The sequence below is a fragment of the Pangasianodon hypophthalmus genome, chromosome 3, assembly GCF_027358585.1.
Source record: "Pangasianodon hypophthalmus isolate fPanHyp1 chromosome 3, fPanHyp1.pri, whole genome shotgun sequence".
Lineage (NCBI taxonomy): Eukaryota > Metazoa > Chordata > Actinopteri > Siluriformes > Pangasiidae > Pangasianodon > Pangasianodon hypophthalmus.
In genome coordinates, this window is record NC_069712.1 from 1992501 (window position 1) to 2011611 (window position 19111).

At 41.3% G+C, this 19111-nt stretch overlaps 1 long non-coding RNA gene across 1 annotated transcript; it reads right to left on the reverse strand.

The window, feature by feature from the left end:
* Positions 1-4788: 4788 nt before the first annotated feature.
* On the reverse strand, positions 4789-10146 carry LOC117596905 (uncharacterized). Its single transcript, XR_004577896.2, has 3 exons — positions 10092-10146; positions 9928-9958; positions 4789-6140 (listed from the first exon to the last, which is right to left on the reverse strand). It is a non-coding gene; the product is annotated as an uncharacterized LOC117596905 (long non-coding RNA).
* Positions 10147-19111: the final 8965 nt, after the last annotated feature.

Here is a 19111-nt window from a genome sequence, read left to right on the forward strand (position 1 = left end):
AAAACGCTTCCACTACTGCCTGTCTACTGTGTGTGTGTGTGTGTGTGTGTGTGTGAGGGCTGCAACAGTACAATCAATTCCAAGTATGATAATCGTAAATAAATAACGGATATCACTCTTTCCACTACATGACGTTTTCTGCTCATGCTGTCCCACAGGAATGTTATTTATCCCGGCGGCCATCTTGGAAAATTGCTCTCTCTATTAGTGCTGATTGATATGACCTCACTCCCAGGCCACGCCCCAGGCCACGCCCCCAACCGCTGCATGTGAGTGATACTGAGTGATGGTGTGGTGTGATGAAGCTGATTACTTTCCTGTAACAGCACGTCCCCGAGTGTTTTATTCCTCGAAGCAATTTACCAACAATTACAATTTATTATTTATTAAAGAACGATATGTCATACTTTTTATCCATTTATAATTACATTTAACAAGTTAGTTCCTTTCATGGACACTTTCAGTGAGAATTGAAAGATTTGGTGATTTTGTCAGCTAGGAGACTTTCACCGCACGCCGCTCGTCCAGGCCGGACAAGACTTTACACGTTAGCGTGGCTGTGACTAGCTAATCTTATTTAAAACATCGCTGCTGGATCTCAGAGGACGTTCTTTACGTTTAACAGCGATAAATTGGGACGATATTTGGCAGACAGACAGAACTCGCCCTGAGAGACCTCGTCACCTGCTTTCAGATCTGTCTCTTAACCCCTCTACTGCCACCTAGAGGTCAGATTCACTCGCACGTTTCATCCTTCAGTCAGGTCTCATCCCACAGGTAGTGTGGAATTTAAAGTGTTCTGAAAATTCTTCATCTCTCTCTCTCTCTCTCTCTCGCTCTCTCTCTCTCTGTGTCTGTCTTTCTCCATCCCTCTTCTTCAGTCTCCCTCTTTCTCCCTCTCTCTGTGCTGTTCTCTCAATTCAATTCATTCAGTCCCTCTCTCTTGCTGTCTGTCTTTCTTGCTATCTGTTTTTTTTCTCTCTGGCAATCTTGCTCTCGCTTTGTCTCACATTTCATGAGAATCAGATGGACAGGCAGTCTTTCTCTCTCCCTGTCTTTCTTTCTGTCTGTCTCTCCGTCTCTCTCTTACTCTCCTTTTCTGTGAAACTTTCTCTGTCTCTCTTAATTCAACTTAATTAAATTCACTTTCTCTGTTTCTATCTGTCTCTCTCTTGCTCTCTCTTTCCACCTGTCTCTCTGCCTTCCTCTCGTAATTCAATCTGATTAATTTCCATTTCTCTCTCTATTTTTAAATCTCTCTCTCTCTCTCTCTCTCTCTCTCTCTCTCTCTCTCTCTCTCTCGTTGTCTGTTATTCTCTCAGTCTGTCTCTCAGTGCCTTTCTCTTTATCTGTTTCTCTCTCTGCCTCTTTCTCTGTCTGTCTCTTGCTGTATTTCTTTTTATCTGTCTCTCTCACTTTCCCTCTCTATCTGTCTCTCTTCGCTCTCTCCTTTCTCTGTCTGTCTTCCTCTCTTTCTTTCTTTGTCTGTTTCTCTGTATTTCTCTCTTAATTCAATTAAATTCTCCTCCTCTCTGTCTCTCTCTCTCTCTCTCTCTCAGTGAATAATGACAATGAATTAGTCTTAAATTTGTGATGCATGTTTTTAAAAACTGTTAAAATGTTTTTGAGAATTGTGCAAGTGTATTTATTATGTTTATTCATTTTTTTGATTTATTCATTTTTGATGAGGATGATATTGTTTAAGTCCCCCCCCTGTCCCTCCCTGTCTCTCTCTCTCTCTCTCCCTGTCTCTCTCTCTCTCCGGTCATTACATTTTAGTGGAAGTATCAGTGACACGTGTTTCCTTGACAATCAGAAAGCTGCAGCTCTGATTTCAGGAATCTGGACTCTATTAAGCTTCAATCAAACGGAAGGACAATCAGCGCACGCAAACAACGCCATGAGGGTTTAATAACTCCTCCTCATCACCACCGCTGCCCAGAAACCCCCCAAGAACCCTGCAGCCTCGGGGAGAACCACGTCCTCCATCACACCACTCTCTCTCTCTCTCTCTCTCTCTCTCTCTCTCTCTCCTCCCCAATAACACCCCGCACATCTGTCAGGCCCCGTGGCAGCCCAAACTTCTGCCCCATCGATCGCGGATATTGACCACGCAGCAGCCGCGGCTTCATAAACCGTATTGTGGTGTGGAGAAATCAGAACAAAGGCCCGTAGAGACCATCTCCTCCTTCACCATCTTCATAACACACACACACACACACACACACACACACACACACACACACACACACACACACACACACGGGAAACTAGAACCCTGCTCATTTTCTCCACTGCAAAATACTCTGAGTGAACAAACACACTGAGAAGCACCTCGTAAACAAAACAGTAGCGGTGATGTTAAAGAGCACCATAGCAACTCAACTAGTGCAATTTCAGGGTTCTAGATCACGTCTGGTTCCTTACATTCACATCACAAAAGGGTTCCTTAAGCATTCTTTCTAAGATTAATGGTTCCTACTTTCCTAAAGAAATTCTACCTGGAACTTTGAATAAAAGAGAAAACCTTTACAAGGTTCTACAAAGAACCAAGAAGGGAACCAGCTTAAGATGTGCATCTGCTCATTTCTCCTCACTAAAGTGGTTCTACTCAGATCCTTAGCTGAAAGGGAAACACCATGAGCTTTAAGATCTGCATCTCTTCAAAAAAAAAAAAAATTAAAAAAAACTTCTTTAAAGGTTCTTTGGTTAATGGTTCTTTCTTCCATAAATTTGAACCTTCTCTGAAAGAGAAACCATGTCTAAGTTAGAACATAGAACCTTTAAGGGGGTTCTCTTTATATCGGCATCTTCATTGCACTACACTCTCCAAAAAAAGGGTTCCTTAAAGGTTCTTGCCTCCCTAAAGAGGTTCTGCTTGAAACCTTCTCTGAAGGGGAAAACTTATTCCTGGTTCTACAGAGAACCTTTAAAGGGGTTTCCCAAAGAAAAAGACCTTTAAATCTGCATCTCCTCAAACCTCCCTAAAGACGTTCTACCTGGAACGTTTTCTCATCAAGAAACCAGTATGTAGGGTTCTGCAGAGAATATTTAATGGGGTTCTCCTGGACTGTAACTGATTTTATCTCCTGATTGCTCCACACATAAGAGTTCCTTAATGGTTCTTTTGAAGATGAATGGTTCTTATCTTCCTAAAAGGATTCTACTTGGAACCTTCAATAAAAGAGAAGGTTCTTTGTAGGTTCTAAATACAACCATTAAGAAGGTTCCCCAGACTGACCATCTCTTCATTTCTCTACACTTTAATAATAAAGAGTTCCTTAAAGGGTTCTCTGGAATATTAATATTAATGGGTCTTACCCCCTTAAAGAGGTTTTGCTTGGAACCCTATGTCCAGTTCTACACAGAACCTTTAAAGGGGTTCTCCCAAAGAAAACAAATTCGATCTGCATCTCCTCATTGTTCCACACTTCTAGGAAAACACTTAATGGTTCTTTTGAAGCTTAATTGCTCTTAGCCAAAAAAGAGGTTCTACTTTGAACCTTCTTTGACAGAGAACCCCTATCTAAGACCATAATAAAAGAGTTCCTTAAGATTAAGGGTTCTTACCTCACTAAAGCCTTTAGATCTGCATCTCCTCATTGCTCCACACGCTTTAACAAAAAAGTTCCTTAATTCTGTTTACTTCCCAAAAGCTGTATTACTGTGAAAGTTCTCTGAAAAAGAAACCTTATTTCAGGTTCTACATAGAACCTTTAAGGCGGTTCTAACAGGTTCTAAAAGTAACAGGTTTTAACAGGGTTTTTTTTTTGGAAGATTAATGGTTGTTACTGCCGTAAAGTGGTTCTGTTTGGTTCCTTAGCTGAAAGAGTAAATCTTTGTAGGGTTCCACATTGAACCTTTAATGGTTTCTCCAGAATGGAACCAACCATGTCTTCATTCCTCAACACCTTCAAAAAATTCCTTAATTATTATAAAAATGAAATGGTACTACCCTCTCTAAAGAGGTTCTAAGTGGAACCCTCTCTGAAAGAGGAACACTATGTATGGTTCTACACAGAACCTTTAAGAGAACTCTAGATCTGCATCTCCTCATTTCTCTACACTCGTTAAAAAAACAGTTCCTTATGGGTTCTTTGGGAGATTAAATGGATCCTTAGCTGAGAGAGAAATGTTTTGTAGAGTTCTTCAGAGAAGCTTTAAGAAGATGCATCTCCTATTTGCCCCATACTCTTAAAAAATGGTTCCTTAAGGGTTCTTTAGAAGGTTGAAAGGTTGGTTCTTCCTGAAGAGGTTCTCTTTGTAAACGTTTCTGTTGCAGCGTTCTACACAGATACTTTTTATTATTTATGTGGAACATTAACTTTAGTGACAAGAATTTAGCAAAATAAAATTCTCAGGAACTTAAATTTAATAAGTAAATGATGAAGCATAAAATTAGAAATTAAATTGCTAATAAAATTACATTTAAAAATTAAATACTAATAAACTTCAATTTAAAAATTGAAACCTAATAAAATTAAATTTAAATATTAATAGCTAATAAACAAATTTAAAAAAATTAAATGCTAACAAACTTGAGTTTGAAAAATAAATGCTAACAAACTTACAATTAAAAATGAAATGCTAATAAACAAAATTATAAATTAAATGGTAATAAACTTACATTTAAAAATGAAATGCTATTAAAATAAATTTAGAAAAATTAATGCTATTAAACATACATAAAATAAACACTAATAAATTTACATTTAAAATTTAAATGCTAATAAATGTACATAAAAACCTAAAATGCTAATAAACATAATTTAAAAAAAAAAACTACTTGTTAATAAACTTGTATTTTAAATGATAAAATGCTAATAAACTCCCCATGCGTGTGACAGAAGCAGACTCTCCTGCTTGGCGTCGTGTCTCAGGTGTGATTATTATGAAGACGTAGCGTAGCTGGACGCAGGTCTGATGTGTGTGAGGTAAAGCCACTTGTGTTTAGTGTTTATATCCACAGCGCTGGTGTTGTGCGATGTGATATTCCAGTCCAGGCCATAACTCTCCCTTTAGACTCACTGAGAAGAGAAGAGAAGAGAAGAGAAGCGAGCTGATCCGTCACGCAGAGCTCTGACGCACAGCCGCTTCCAGCAGCGTGGAGCTCTTTAAGAATTAATGTGAAAGCCTGCTAGGATTAAACAGGGTTACACTCGGAGCCCAGACCATCCAGAACCGACACGGGGCCTTTTTACCGGCTCCGCTCCAATCTCCGAGGATGCTGCAGGCTTCCTTCTCAGGCAAGTGTACACACTCGCTGTTTTGTTCCATCGTTCTCGCCTTCGTTTGGGTTTTTTTTCTGTTGTTTAGGGCCGTGGAGGAAAATGAGGCCTCGTAAGGCGGTTTGTCATTTAAATTGTATGAAACCGCTGAAGACGAGCAGCAGGGCTGAAGACGGGCCGGAGCTCATTCTGTATTCAGTACCCTCGAGCTGCACACATGAAACTCCACCAGCACCGGTCCACTTCTCTCTCTCTCACACACACACACACACACACACACACACACACACACACACACACACACACACCTCAACTCTGAGGGTCACATACACCACTTTAACCATTACTCACAATTTTCATGCTAGACAAATAAATATATAGTCATTTCATATCTACATATAAAATCTTCCTTTTTTTTTTTTTAAATAAATGTAGCTCAATATACAACATAATCCAGTACTGGAGCTCCTCAGGGGTGTATTCCTCTCTCCCTCTCCCTCTTTTTATTTCTTTCTCTTTATTTTTATTTTATTTTCTTATGACATCCTCACAATCTCACATTTTATGTTGTTATACAAGCTCATTCCTGTTGTCACTTATGTTACAGCAGCTATAAACACTCATTCCCTCACCAGCCTCTCTTTTTTTGTTATTCTCTCTTTTAAAATTAGTAAAACAAAAAAAACCCAGTCTGTCATGTTACTGAGAAAACACAAAGACGTGTAAACTCCTCTGTCCTGAAGACGTTGGGTTCTATGCAGAACCTTTAACAAGACTTTATCTCTCCATCTTTAGATCAGCATCTCCTCCATCTTTAGATCAGCATCTCCTCCATCTTTAGATCAGCATCTCCTCCATCTTTAGATCAGCATCTCCTCCATCTTTAGATCAGCATCTCCTCATGTCTCTATACTGGTTAAAAAGGGTTCCTTACAGGTACTTTGGAAGATTAAGTGCTCTTATCTACCTAAAGAGGTTCTACATGGATCCTTAGCTGACAGAGGAATGTTTTTAGGTTCCTTAAGGGTTTTTTGGAACGTTGGAAAACTTACAAACTTACAACTTTACTTCAGACTGTTACTTGAGACTCCTTCCATAAATGTTAAAAAACATCTCCTTAAAATAATGCATTTATGTGGAGTGTCCACTGTACGAGTCCCTGTCAAACGCCAATATATTAGAACAAGCGCATTAATATAAACCTGTGATTTGCAGCTGCACTACTGTCAGAGCTGCTGTTATAGAAAATTAATCAACACCTTCTGACCAATCACAATCCAGAATTCAACAGCACTGTGGGATAATAATAATAATAACAAGAAGAAGAAGAAGAAGAAGGGTTAATTTAGTATAGCATCTTTCTCACACCCAAGGTCGCTTTACCATAAAAGTAGAACAGATAACACACAATAATGCTAAACAAAATAAAATCAAACAAACGAAACATACAAACAGACTTGTTTGTAGAGTCGGCCAAAAGTAGCCATGATCTAATTTCATTGCCGTAGCTGCTCACAATCCTACTGAAGGCCTACGCTGTTCTGGCCCTGAAAGGCCTGGAGAATCCACCGCTCAGATAACATCTGGAGCTCCATCACGATCGCCAACCAGCGGACAATCTCAACCAGTAACCAAACAGATGGCAAAATATAACATGAAACACACAAACACTAAAATGTCTGTAGATTTCTCAATGCCATTATTGCCATTACCGTCATTGCGATTGCCATTACTGTCACTGCCATTACTGTCACTGCCATTACTGTCACTGCCATTACTGTGATTGGCATTTCTGTCATTGGCATTACATCATCCTCATTACCATCATTGTCATTACCGTCATCGGCATTGTCATTACCGTCATTGGCATTATCATTGTCAGCATTGTCATTACCATCATTGTCATTAATGTCATCGGCATTGTCATTACCATCATTGGCATTATCATTGTCAGCATTGTCATTACCGTCATCGGCATTGTCATTATTGTCACTTACATTACTGTGATTGGCATTACCATCAATGGCATTACATCATCCTCATTAAAGTCACTGGCATCGGCATTACCATCATTGGCATTAATGTCATCGGCATTGTCATTACTGTCATTGGCATTACTGTCATTGGCATTACCATCAATGGCATTATCGTCATTGGAATTACCGTTATTGGCATCAGCATTACTGTCATTGGCATTACCGTCATCGGCATTGTCACTACTGTCGTCAGCATTACCGTCACTGGCATTACCGTCACTGGCACCATTGTCATCGGCATTAACGTCATTGGCATTACCGCCATCAGCATTGTCACTACTGTCGTCAGCATTACCATCACTGGCATTACCGTCACTGGCACTGGCATCATTGTCATCGGCATTACCGTCATTGGCATTACCGCCATTGGCATTACCGCCATCAGCATTGGCATTACCGCCATCAGCATTGGCATTACCGTCATTGGCATTGGCATTACCGTCATTGGCATTACCGCCATCAATCTCCATTACTGTCATCGGCATTGTCATTATTGTCACTTACATTACTGTGATTGGCATTTCCGTCATTGGCATTACATCATCCTCATTAAAGTCACTGGCATCGGCATTACCATCATTGGCATTAATGTCATCGGCAGTGTCATTACTGTCATTGGCATTACCATCAATGGCATTACCGTCATTGGCATCAGCATTACTGTCATTGGCATTACCGTCATCGGCATTGTCACTACTGTCAGCATCAATGTCATCGGCATTACCGTCATTGGCATTACCGTCATCGGCATTACATCATCCTCATTAAAGTCACTGGCATCGGCATTACCATCATTGTCATCACGGTCATTGTCATTACCATCATTAGTGTTATCGCATGTAAGTAAGTTACATGGCATTATTAATGGCTTTCTGTGTTGCATCTATTACCTAGTCTTGCACTTTGTTTATTGTTAACATGCACAGACATCACAAATGATTATTATTACTGCTGTTATTGTTGTTATTTGTTTGCTTATTTGTTGATGTTAATATTTTTACCACCACAGATTAGCAAGATGAGGTTTTAGATCCTGAGAGCCAGAGCTTCACACTCTTACACTGACATTCAGTTTCAGATTTTTACTGAAAGTGGAACGATACTGAAAATGATTTTTCCAACATGAACCTTTCAGGTCTTGGCTCAGTTTCTCTAAAGAACACGAGCAGTCATTTTTAAAAATCAGAGTTCCATTACAGAGATGACGCTCAGCTCACTGTGAGACAGCAAGAGGAAATCAAAGGTTTGCTCAGGGGCTGTTGTTTAGTTTCTACCAGGATTGTGTTTATTGATTAGTATGTAAAGAAAATCCATTAAGCATTATTTAAGAATGAACAGATTCAGTTGTCTTGCGTTATGACAGAAAGACTCGAGCAGAGGGACGCTGGGACTGAACATTGCTAAGCGGTGACCAGCGTTAATAATTACATCCACTTGCAGACAAAAACATTGTCGGAGTCCTGCTGTAACACCTCATAATTCTCCTCTACTGAAAGATTTTTTTTAAACTCGGCGGCGATGGAAAGGGCAGCGGGAGCCGTGAATCACGCTCGGGCCTGCTGTGTGTCAGTGCTGTCGTTACAGACACGGAGAAATGAGCTACAGCAGGGAATTATTAGCAGGACGTAATGTCACCATGTTGATGACTCGGCATCGAAGCTCCGTGTCTTTTCCACATCGTTGAGGTTTTGCGAACTCTCAAGAATTTTATGGCACAGTCCTGGGAAGTCTTGTGGGTTTTTTTTCCCCCTCTGTTGCTGGACATGGTAATGTCTCACAGTGTGTGTGTGTGTGTGTGTGTGTGTGTGTGTGTGTGTGTGTGTGTGTGTGTGTGTGTGCGCGCTTCAACTTAACGTCTTTTCTTTGGCTGCTCAGTGATAATATTTCAGCTCCATGTCGCCGTCATGCTAAAGCAGGGCCTCCAAACAGTGCACTCCTGAGAGGAAGAGGCAGCTAAATGAAGTTCCTGCTGTAATTCCACACCGTGCAGGAGACTTTCGGGTAAAACCGTTATTAAAATGTTAGGTTGCGGCTTAAAAATGCATGTGTGGTCCAAACAAAAAAACCTCCCTGAACATCAACACACCTTAAAAACGATCACGGAGAGGCTCACGTTAAAGGAACTGAACAAACGTGTACCAGTTGATGTACCACTTTCCAAAAACGTCGCCTGGTTCTTTACTGCTGAAATGGAGCTACGAGGCTAATGTAGCTAATAACTCATGAACTCATGCACCACATCAACTCTAACATAACACTATTTTAACATGAGAGTGTTAAACACAGATTCCACATCTGTGGTGCCATTTATTAAATAATTGTAACTAATTAGAAAACACACATTTAAGCACTAACCCATCGCAGGCAACGAGCTCAAGTTTCCTGCCTGCATTTTACTGTTAAATAAGATTGAGTTTTTTAGCATAGAATTAGCAAACACACAAAATGTGGTTAACTAGCATCCATGTTAACGAATAATACTAATGCTAATCACTGAAAACAAAGAAGAAAGAATTAGAGAACATAGTTTTCTTGTATCTTTTTTATGAATTACACCAGAGAGATGATCAATAAATCATATTATAAAAATGTACAACTTTACAGCTTTACAACATAACACAAAACTTTACAACTTTACAAAACTTACTGCAACAAATACTCACATTAGGTTCATCAGTCCAAGCGCAGAGTTTACTAATAACAAAAAAAAAATGATAAGCAAAAAATATAATCAGTAAACACTCAAAACCAAAATCAGCAAACAAATAGACAAGAAAAGCAGAAAGCCGATCGAAAGGCTAAATAAATACAGCGATAAGAAACACACTCCAAAATCCAAACACCAAGAGATCCGGATTTGCAGTTCCATACGGCTGAGAAACACAAGCGAGCGGGAAAATTCGGGAAATCTTTATAGTGTGGCTGAATCAGGAAGTGACTGCACACAGGTGAGCTAGGTAAACAGGAAGTGGCTAGCGTGGAAGGCTAGTGATGGTGACCTCTGGTGGCATGGCATGGAACTGTTGCGTGAATCAGTGGGACACGATCACGGAATCACGATAAGCAGCGTGGGATTCTGCTCAAGACTGCGTTAAAATCAGATAAAGTCAGACATTCGAGAAGTCCTTCGTGTCACCATAGCAACCGGAGCAGAACAGTGACAATAACCAATAAAAATAATCAATCCCAGCACATGAGGCGGGAACGATTACTGCACAGAAGGCTGGAATTTGTCAGAATATGTGCAAGGAAAAGAATATTATGGTTGTGGAACTCCGTTAGTTTACTGATGGATTGCTGGATCGTTTATGGTGAACTATTAGATCCTCTCCCACAGTGCTGTTGAGTTCTGGACTGTGATTGGTCAGAATCCAGGTGTTGATTAATTTTCTGTAACAGCAGCTCTGACAGTAGTGCAGGTTTATATTAATGCGTTCGCTCTAATACATTACCGGTTCTATAGTAACAGCTCGTTTACAGGGACGTGTGCGATGCATTCTCCACACAAAACATGCACAATCGTTGATCCGGTGACTTTATGGAAGGAGTCTCCAGTGTCAGCGCTTTGTAACAGTCAGAGGTAAAGCTGTAACTTTAAGTTTTCTGACATCTTCAGGACTGAGGAGTTTACGCTTCTTTGCGGTTTCTCAGTAACATGATTATCTGCGTTTTGTTTTTGTTTTTTTTGTCTTATTAATTTCAAGAGAGAATAAAGAGAGGCTGGTGAGGAAACGAATGATTATAGCTGCTATAACGTAAGTGACAACAAGAACTAACTTGTTTCCCAAAAAATCAAAATCGCATGTAACTATAAATGGATAAAAAATGTCGTTCTTTAAAATATATTAAATTGTAATCATTGGCAAATTGGCAGTTTGATGTGGTATAAGAGGAATAAAGCACGTTGGGACATGCTCCACCACTGAGGGAGGATTTACACGTACACAATCTCGTTAGCTACATTAGCCTCGAAGCTCCAGTGCAACACTAAAGAAGCAGACGTCACTAATCGTGTCTCAGCCGATGGACTACGTTTGAGTGAATGGGACATTGTGGACGTTCCACTTGTGGCCTCACAGTTCCTTTTAAAAAGGGGAAAAGTGTCACCCGCAAATTTGGAAGTGGAGCACCACTACATCATGGAGGCGAGCGAGGAAAAGAACCAATAAGGCAAAAGAGCAGTCCAACAAATCAGCGTTTTTTAAAGCCGCTTGTCACCTCGTAATGTCCTCAGCAGGACAAAGTGCTGACCTCGGGGAAAGCGGAGACGACTTCCAGAAATCCCCCCGCTGTCCTGACGTATTTCTGCACCATTCCAAACGAAACACATATAAATCTGTCTGCACACAGTTCTCCAAAACCTCACACACTCTGGAGACACACACACACACACACACACACACGTCCCTACAGCCCCTAAACACGACGGCCTGCTGCTCGACTCTGACTCATTAACCCTTCTGTTCTGTTCAGGACAACATTTTACTAAAAGTGGAACAATTGTGAAAGTCTAAAAATATCTATTTTAACATTATTATCTTGGCTCGAGCCTGAAGAGGGGTTTTAACGCTCTGTTTCCATCACTGAGGGGATTTTATAATAAACCTTACAGCTGTGTTGGTTTAAAATCAGAGAAAAAGAGAAAAAGAGACAGACTGGAACATTGCAAAGTAGCGAAAAGGAAATACAGTTAAGTGTAATGGATAAGTTTGGTGCCTGGCTTTGTTTTGGACTTACAGTGCTAATGTGCTAATGTAGCTAGCAAGTAACGGAGTGCTAATGTAGCTAGCAAGTAACACACATCAGTAATGAGTAAATTAATTGTACATTTTTTACTTTACGCAGTTATATTTATAATAAATTACGAATGATGCGTTATAAGTAGCATTCATAACAATCAACGCCAAACAAACCCAGCCCTGTTCAAGAAATCACACTACAAAACTTCATAACTTTACATAACTTTATTATAAAACTTTAATTAATTATTTATTATAAAACTTTACAGTTACAACACAAGACAAAAGTTTACAACTTTACAACAGACTACAAACATCACAACAGATTACACACTTTACAATTTTACATGATACACAACTTTACAACATCCTTCAAACTGTACAACTTTACAAAGTTTTACAAAATTTTACTACAAAATGGAAAACTACAACTTTACAACAGAGTACAAAGCTCTACAATTTTAATACATAATACAAAACTACAACAAATTGCAACATTTTTTTAAAATTGCAACATTAAGAGATAATATAACTCTTTACATATTTACTACATAATGCAAAACTTCACAACTTTACAACATACAATTTTACAACAAAATACAACAATTTTACAACAAAATACAAAGCTTTGCAACACCAAACCTTTGCAACTTTGCAACACAATACACAACTTTGCAACATAATATACAATTTTACAATGTACTACATGTACAACATGTAAACTTTACAACATATAAAACTTTGCAACATAATTCAAACCTTCACAACATATAATTTTACAACATTACCACAAAATGTTAAAATTTTGCACACACTACTGTACACTTTTCAACTGTACAAAATACTGCAACAGATTTGTACAACTTTACAACATTGTACAAAACTTTATAACTTACTAGACCAAAAATGCACAACTTTACAACATAATAAAATTTGTATACTTTACAAATTTGATTTACTTTCCAAAGTTTGTATATTTTACAACATTACAATAAGATGTTATAATTTTTCACATACTCCAAAATTAACTTTACAACATAACACAAAGGTTTACAACATACTACAGCTGATGTAATAAATATTTTTGGTTAAAATAAGTGCCATTTCACATAGATTTCAGAAATAGCTACAGCTGAAGTAAGAATGTCAATAATCTAAACTCAGAAATGTAAAGTAGATGCATTTTACGTTTAAAAAGTGCATTAAAACATGTTTGGAATGTGGGTCATAGGTCATTATACAGTGCATATGGCCTTCAGAGAAAGTTAAGTTAAGAAAGTTAAGCTCATAAGATCTAGATGATATTTCTAAATCTCACTGGATGTGATTTGAGGCAGATTTTTTACAGGAAAAGGATTTTAGGTGATACAGACTGTCATTATGTGTTAGCTCCGTTAGCATCATAGCTCCAGTACAAAGCCAAAGATGCAAATATCAGACAGCAAACTGTCTTTAACTGTTCGACTACATTTGATGGTAATTTTTTTTGCCAAACTGCTCCCTTAAGCTAAAGTACCCTTCTGCAGGGCAGATGTGAGCTGTACATGTGGATTTATATGTTTAAACACTTTGTCCGCAGTGTTTCTCCCCCGCGGGACGGCTGCGCTTCAGGAGCACAATAGCAGCAGCCAGCAGCAGGACTTCCTGAGCCAGAGGCAGGGTTTCGATGGCTGAACTGTAATTATAACCTCCAGCACCGGGAGCACAATTTGAGTAGGAAGTCTGTCTGCGGTACAGAAATTACCATCTTCTGCATTTTCATTAGGTGGGAAAGGTTCCTGGAGTTCTCCAAACTCACTGCTGCTCGGTCTAAAGGTCTGGGTGCAGAGGAACAGGAACTGTTTTTATTTTCATCATTTATTAAACACTAATGTCAGATTTTCTTCAGTCTCAGATGTATTATTAAAAAATACATGATTTACCAGTGAGAGACATCCCGTGTTTAGCTGCTTTTTTTTGTCTACTTTTTTGAGAAACATAATTTGACAAAAATGTTGGATTTCCTTTTGCTAATTAATAAAAAGTTTTTATTCATCGCTGAGTATTTTGAAGCTCTGGTGAAAGCAACAGTTGGCTTTAATTGGCATGTTGGAGAAACTGGGGGACAAACTGGGCACAATTTGTGGATATTTAAGCAAGATTCACTTTTTTGCAGTTATGGATGCCTTTCACTGTAAAAATAATTGTAAAAATACATTTTAAAAATGTTTTAAATTTTATAACGTGTCTCTTTTGTATCTTTATATGGGGTCAAATGGATGTTGTACCTGGTAACCATGGCAACCAGCAGCGAATAAGATAAGGATATTCACTAGTGACTGCGTAAAGCGTCTGTGGCGTTTTCTAAACTCGATGCTCTAGAGACAGCGTTAACTAGACACGTTTGGGACGGATCCTGAATTCTGTACTTTAGTAAACGTGGAGGACCGGGGTAAACATGGGAGGGGCAGGAGCGTGAGGGGGTGAATATTTACGAGCCCCGTGTAGCTCATTTCACATCTCATTGCTGTGCTTTGTGTTTTATTTACTGCCCTTGTGGCCTCTCGCTGCTCCTCGTGGTGTGTTTGTTTGTTTGGGTGAAGAGCATGGGTCTGAGGCTGCACCGCAGTGAGTGAGGGGAAAAGAGAGAGAGAGAGAGAGAGAGAGAGTGAGAGAGAGAGAAAGAGAGAAAGGACATGGCAATTAAAGAAAAAGAGGATGAAGGAAATAAAATCAGAAAGAAAGAAAAAATAAGAAAAAATGACAGCAAGAGCAAAATTAAGAAAGAAAGAAAGAAAAAAGAAAGAAAGAAAGAAAGTGATGAAGAAAAGGAAAATGAGAAATAAAGGGTAAAAGAGACACATAGAAAGAATAAAAAGAATAAAGAAATAAAATAAGAAAAGGAAAATCAGAGAAAAGTGGCAAAAAAGAAAGAAAATAAACAAGGAAATGAGAAAGAAAAAAATAAGAAAAAAGAGAAAGCAAGGGCAAAATTGAGAAAGAAAGAAAGAAAGAAAGAAAGAAAGTGAGACAAGAGGGAGTGAGTGAGACACACGAAAATATGAGTAGGACACATGGAAGAGTGAGTGAGACACACTGGGGAGTGAGTGAGACACTGGGGAGTGAGTGAGTGAGACACACTGGGGAGTGATTGAGACACTGGGGAGTGAGTGAGTGAGACACACTGGGGAGTGAGTGAGACACACAGAGTAGTGAGTGAGACACACTGGGGAGTGAGTGAGACACTGGGGAGTGAGTGAGACACTGGGGAGTGAGTGAGTGAGACACATGGAGTAGTGAGTGAGACACATGGAGTAGTGAGTGAGACACACTGGGGAGTGAGTGAGACACTGGGGAGTGAATGAGACACTGGGGAGTGAGTGAGACACTGGGGAGTGAGTGAGACACACTTGGGAGTGAGTGAGACACACAGAGTAGTGAGTGAGACACACTGGGGAGTGAGTGAGACACTGGGGAGTGAGTGAGACACTGGGGAGTGAGTGAAACACACTTGGGAGTGAGTGAGACACACAGAGTAGTGAGTGAGACACACTGGGGAGTGAATGAGACACTGGGGAGTGAGTGAGTGAGACACACTGGGGAGTGATTGAGACACTGGGGAGTGAGTGAGACACTGGGGAGTGAGTGAGTGAGACACACTGGGGAGTGAGTGAGACACACAGAGTAGTGAGTGAGACACTGGGGAGTGAGTGAGACACTGGGGAGTGAGTGAGACACTGGGGAGTGAGTGAGTGAGACACATGGAGTAGTGAGTGAGACACATGGAGTAGTGAGTGAGACACACTGGGGAGTGAGTGAGACACTGGGGAGTGAATGAGACACTGGGGAGTGAGTGAGACACTGGGGAGTGAGTGAGACACACTTGGGAGTGAGTGAGACACACAGAGTAGTGAGTGAGACACACTGGGGAGTGAGTGAGACACTGGGGAGTGAGTGAGACACTGGGGAGTGAGTGAAACACACTTGGGAGTGAGTGAGACACACAGAGTAGTGAGTGAGACACACTGGGGAGTGAATGAGACACTGGGGAGTGAGTGAGACACTGGGGAGTGAGTGAGCGAGACACTGGGGAGTGAATGAGACACTGGGGAGTGAGTGAGACACTGGGGAGTGAGTGAGACACTGGGGAGTGAGTGAGACACACAGAGTAGTGAGTGAGACACTGGGGAGTGAGTGAGACACTGGGGAGTGAGTGAGACACACTTGGGAGTGAGTGAGACACACAGAGTAGTGAGTGAGACACACTGGGGAGTGAGTGAGACACTGGGGAGTGAGTGAGACACTGGGGAGTGATTGAGACTCTGGGGAGTGAGTGAGACACTGGGGAGTGATTGAGACACTGGGGAGTGAGTGAGACACACTGGGGAGTGAGTGAGACACACAGAGTAGTGAGTGAGACACTGGGGAGTGAGTGAGACACACAGAGTAGTGAGTGAGACACACAGAGTAGTGAGTGAGACACACTGGGGAGTGAGTGAGACACTGGGGAGTGAGTGAGACACACAGAGTAGTGAGTGAGACACACTGGGGAGTGAGTGAGACACTGGGGAGTGAGTGAGACACACAGAGTAGTGAGTGAGACACACTGGGGAGTGAGTGAGACACACAGAGTAGTGAGTGAGACACACTGGGGAGTGAGTGAGACACCTGAGGGAATGAGACGACAGCGTCAGCAGGAATGCAGCAGGGAGGGAAGAGGAAATTCTTCAGGCCGAATGTCAAAGCGCAGCCTGTGTTTTTTCTCTACCTAAGGGACACATTAACATCCTGCGTCCAACAATCCGACTGCCGCTCCTTACATACACACACTCTCACACACTCTCACACACTCTCACACACACTCTCACACACTCTCACACACACTTTTTGTTGCCGGGCCTCCCGGGTCGGCGCTGTGTCCCCTCACCGCCTCGCTTCGGTTTGGTCTCACGCCCAGTTCTGATTAAATCAAGCTGTTTTTCTACAGTCAGAGTGGGAGGCCAACACACACACACACACACACAGAGTACAGCAGTGACACACTGTTCCAATTGAGTCACACTCACACACGCACACACACACACACACTCACACACTCACACACACACACACTCTCGTCCTGTTCTACACAGAGAGGGAAACTGAATCTCAGGACCAGAGAAAAACACATAAATCTAAATCAGGCCAGAGGACGTGAGGAAAAGTCCCGCCGTCTCCTTAACACATTCCGGCTCTGCTCGGGTGTAAAGTCGGGAAAATGGTGGGGACACGGGAAACTCCGGCCACTCTCTGAGGAAAAACAGCTCCGACGTACCTGCGGGAGAGACAGCTGTGTTACACACTCACACACCTGAGAATAACACTCGCTCACTGAGAGCTGGAAAAAACAATAACAAGTTCTCAGAAGCTTAATGGACAAGTGATAAAAGAAGTGATGAAAGAAAGAAAGAAAGAAAAGGAGAGGAAGGAAACGTGAAATTGAAAGAAAAAGAAAGTGAAATGATTCCCTATCACCTGTCTGTCACTCTCTCTTTCTGTCTCTCTCATACGTTCTGTCGTTCTTTCTGTCTCCCTTTTTCCTTCTCTCTCTCTCTCTCTCTCTCTCTCTCTCTCTCTCTCTCTCTCTTCTTGATGTTTATAACTTCAGGCCATAGGTGTGTAAAACTAGTTACAGTGTGTATTAGTTATATATAACATAAGCACATGTATGTGTGTGTGTGTGTGTGATGGAGAAAGATGATTTATGGTCATCTGATCCTTGATTCCTGTTTCTGTGTGTTGTGATGCCATCATTTGAGGGTCACTCACACACACACACACACACACACACACACAGTAAACAGATGAATCACTCGACTCAGTGTGAACAGAATGATTGAGTGAGTCTCGTAGCTTTAGAGAGGATTATTACACCGCAGTGTACTGTACAGCTCGGCACTCACTCACTGTGGGTTACAGTCACTACTTAGGGCCCCTACATGAAGGGCACTTCAGTGCACCTGCACTAAAAAGTGTGCATTGAGAACACAAACCACACTTTCTTTCTTTCTTTCTTTCTCATTTTCTTTTTTATTCAGTTTCACTTTCTTTACTTTCTTTTTCTTTCTATTTCATGTTGGTATAGAAGGAGAGACAGAGAGACAAGTGTAAAAGGAGAGGGAGACAGGTGTGGAAGGAGAGACAGATACAGAGAGACAGGTGTAGAAAGAGTGAGAGACACAGGTGTAAAAGGAGAGACACAGACAGATAGAGAGACAGGTGTAAAAGAAGAGAGAGAGAGAAACATGCAGAAGGAGAGAAAGACAGGGAGACAGAGAGAGGGGTGTAGAAGGAGAGAGAGAGAGACAGAGAGAGGGGTGTAGAAGGAGTGAGAGAGACAGACAGAGAGAGGTGTGTAGAAGGAGTGAGAGAGACAGAGAAAGAGAGGGATGTAGAAGGAGTGAGAGAGACAGAGAGAGAGAGGGGTGTAGAAGGAGTGAGAGAGACAGAGAGAGAGAGGGGTGTAGAAGGAGTGAGAGAGACAGAGAGAGGGGTGTTGAAGGAGTGAGAGAGACAGAGAGAGAGAGGGGTGGAGAAGGAGTGAGAGAGACAGAGAAAGAGAGGGATGTAGAAGGAGTGAGAGAGACAGACAGAGAGAGGTGTGTAGAAGGAGTGAGAGAGACAGAGAGAGAGAGGGGTGTAGAAGGAGTGAGAGAGACAGAGAGAGAGAGGGGTGTAGAAGGAGTGAGAGAGACAGAGAGAGAGAGGGGTGTAGAAGGAGTGAGAGAGACAGAGAGAGAGAGGGGTGTAGAAGGAGTGAGAGAGACAGAGAGAGGGGTGTTGAAGGAGTGAGAGAGACAGAGAGAGAGAGGGATGTAGAAGGAGTGAGAGAGACAGAGAAAGAGAGGGATGTAGAAGGAGTGAGAGAGACAGACAGAGAGAGGTGTGTAGAAGGAGTGAGAGAGACAGAGAGAGAGAGGGGTGTAGAAGGAGTGAGAGAGACAGAGAGAGAGAGGGGTGTAGAAGGAGTGAGAGAGACAGAGAGAGAGAGGGGTGGAGAAGGAATGAGAGAGACAGAGAGAGAGAGGGGTGTAGAAGGAGTGAGAGAGACAGACAGAGAGAGAGGTGTAGAAGGAGTGAGAGAGACAGA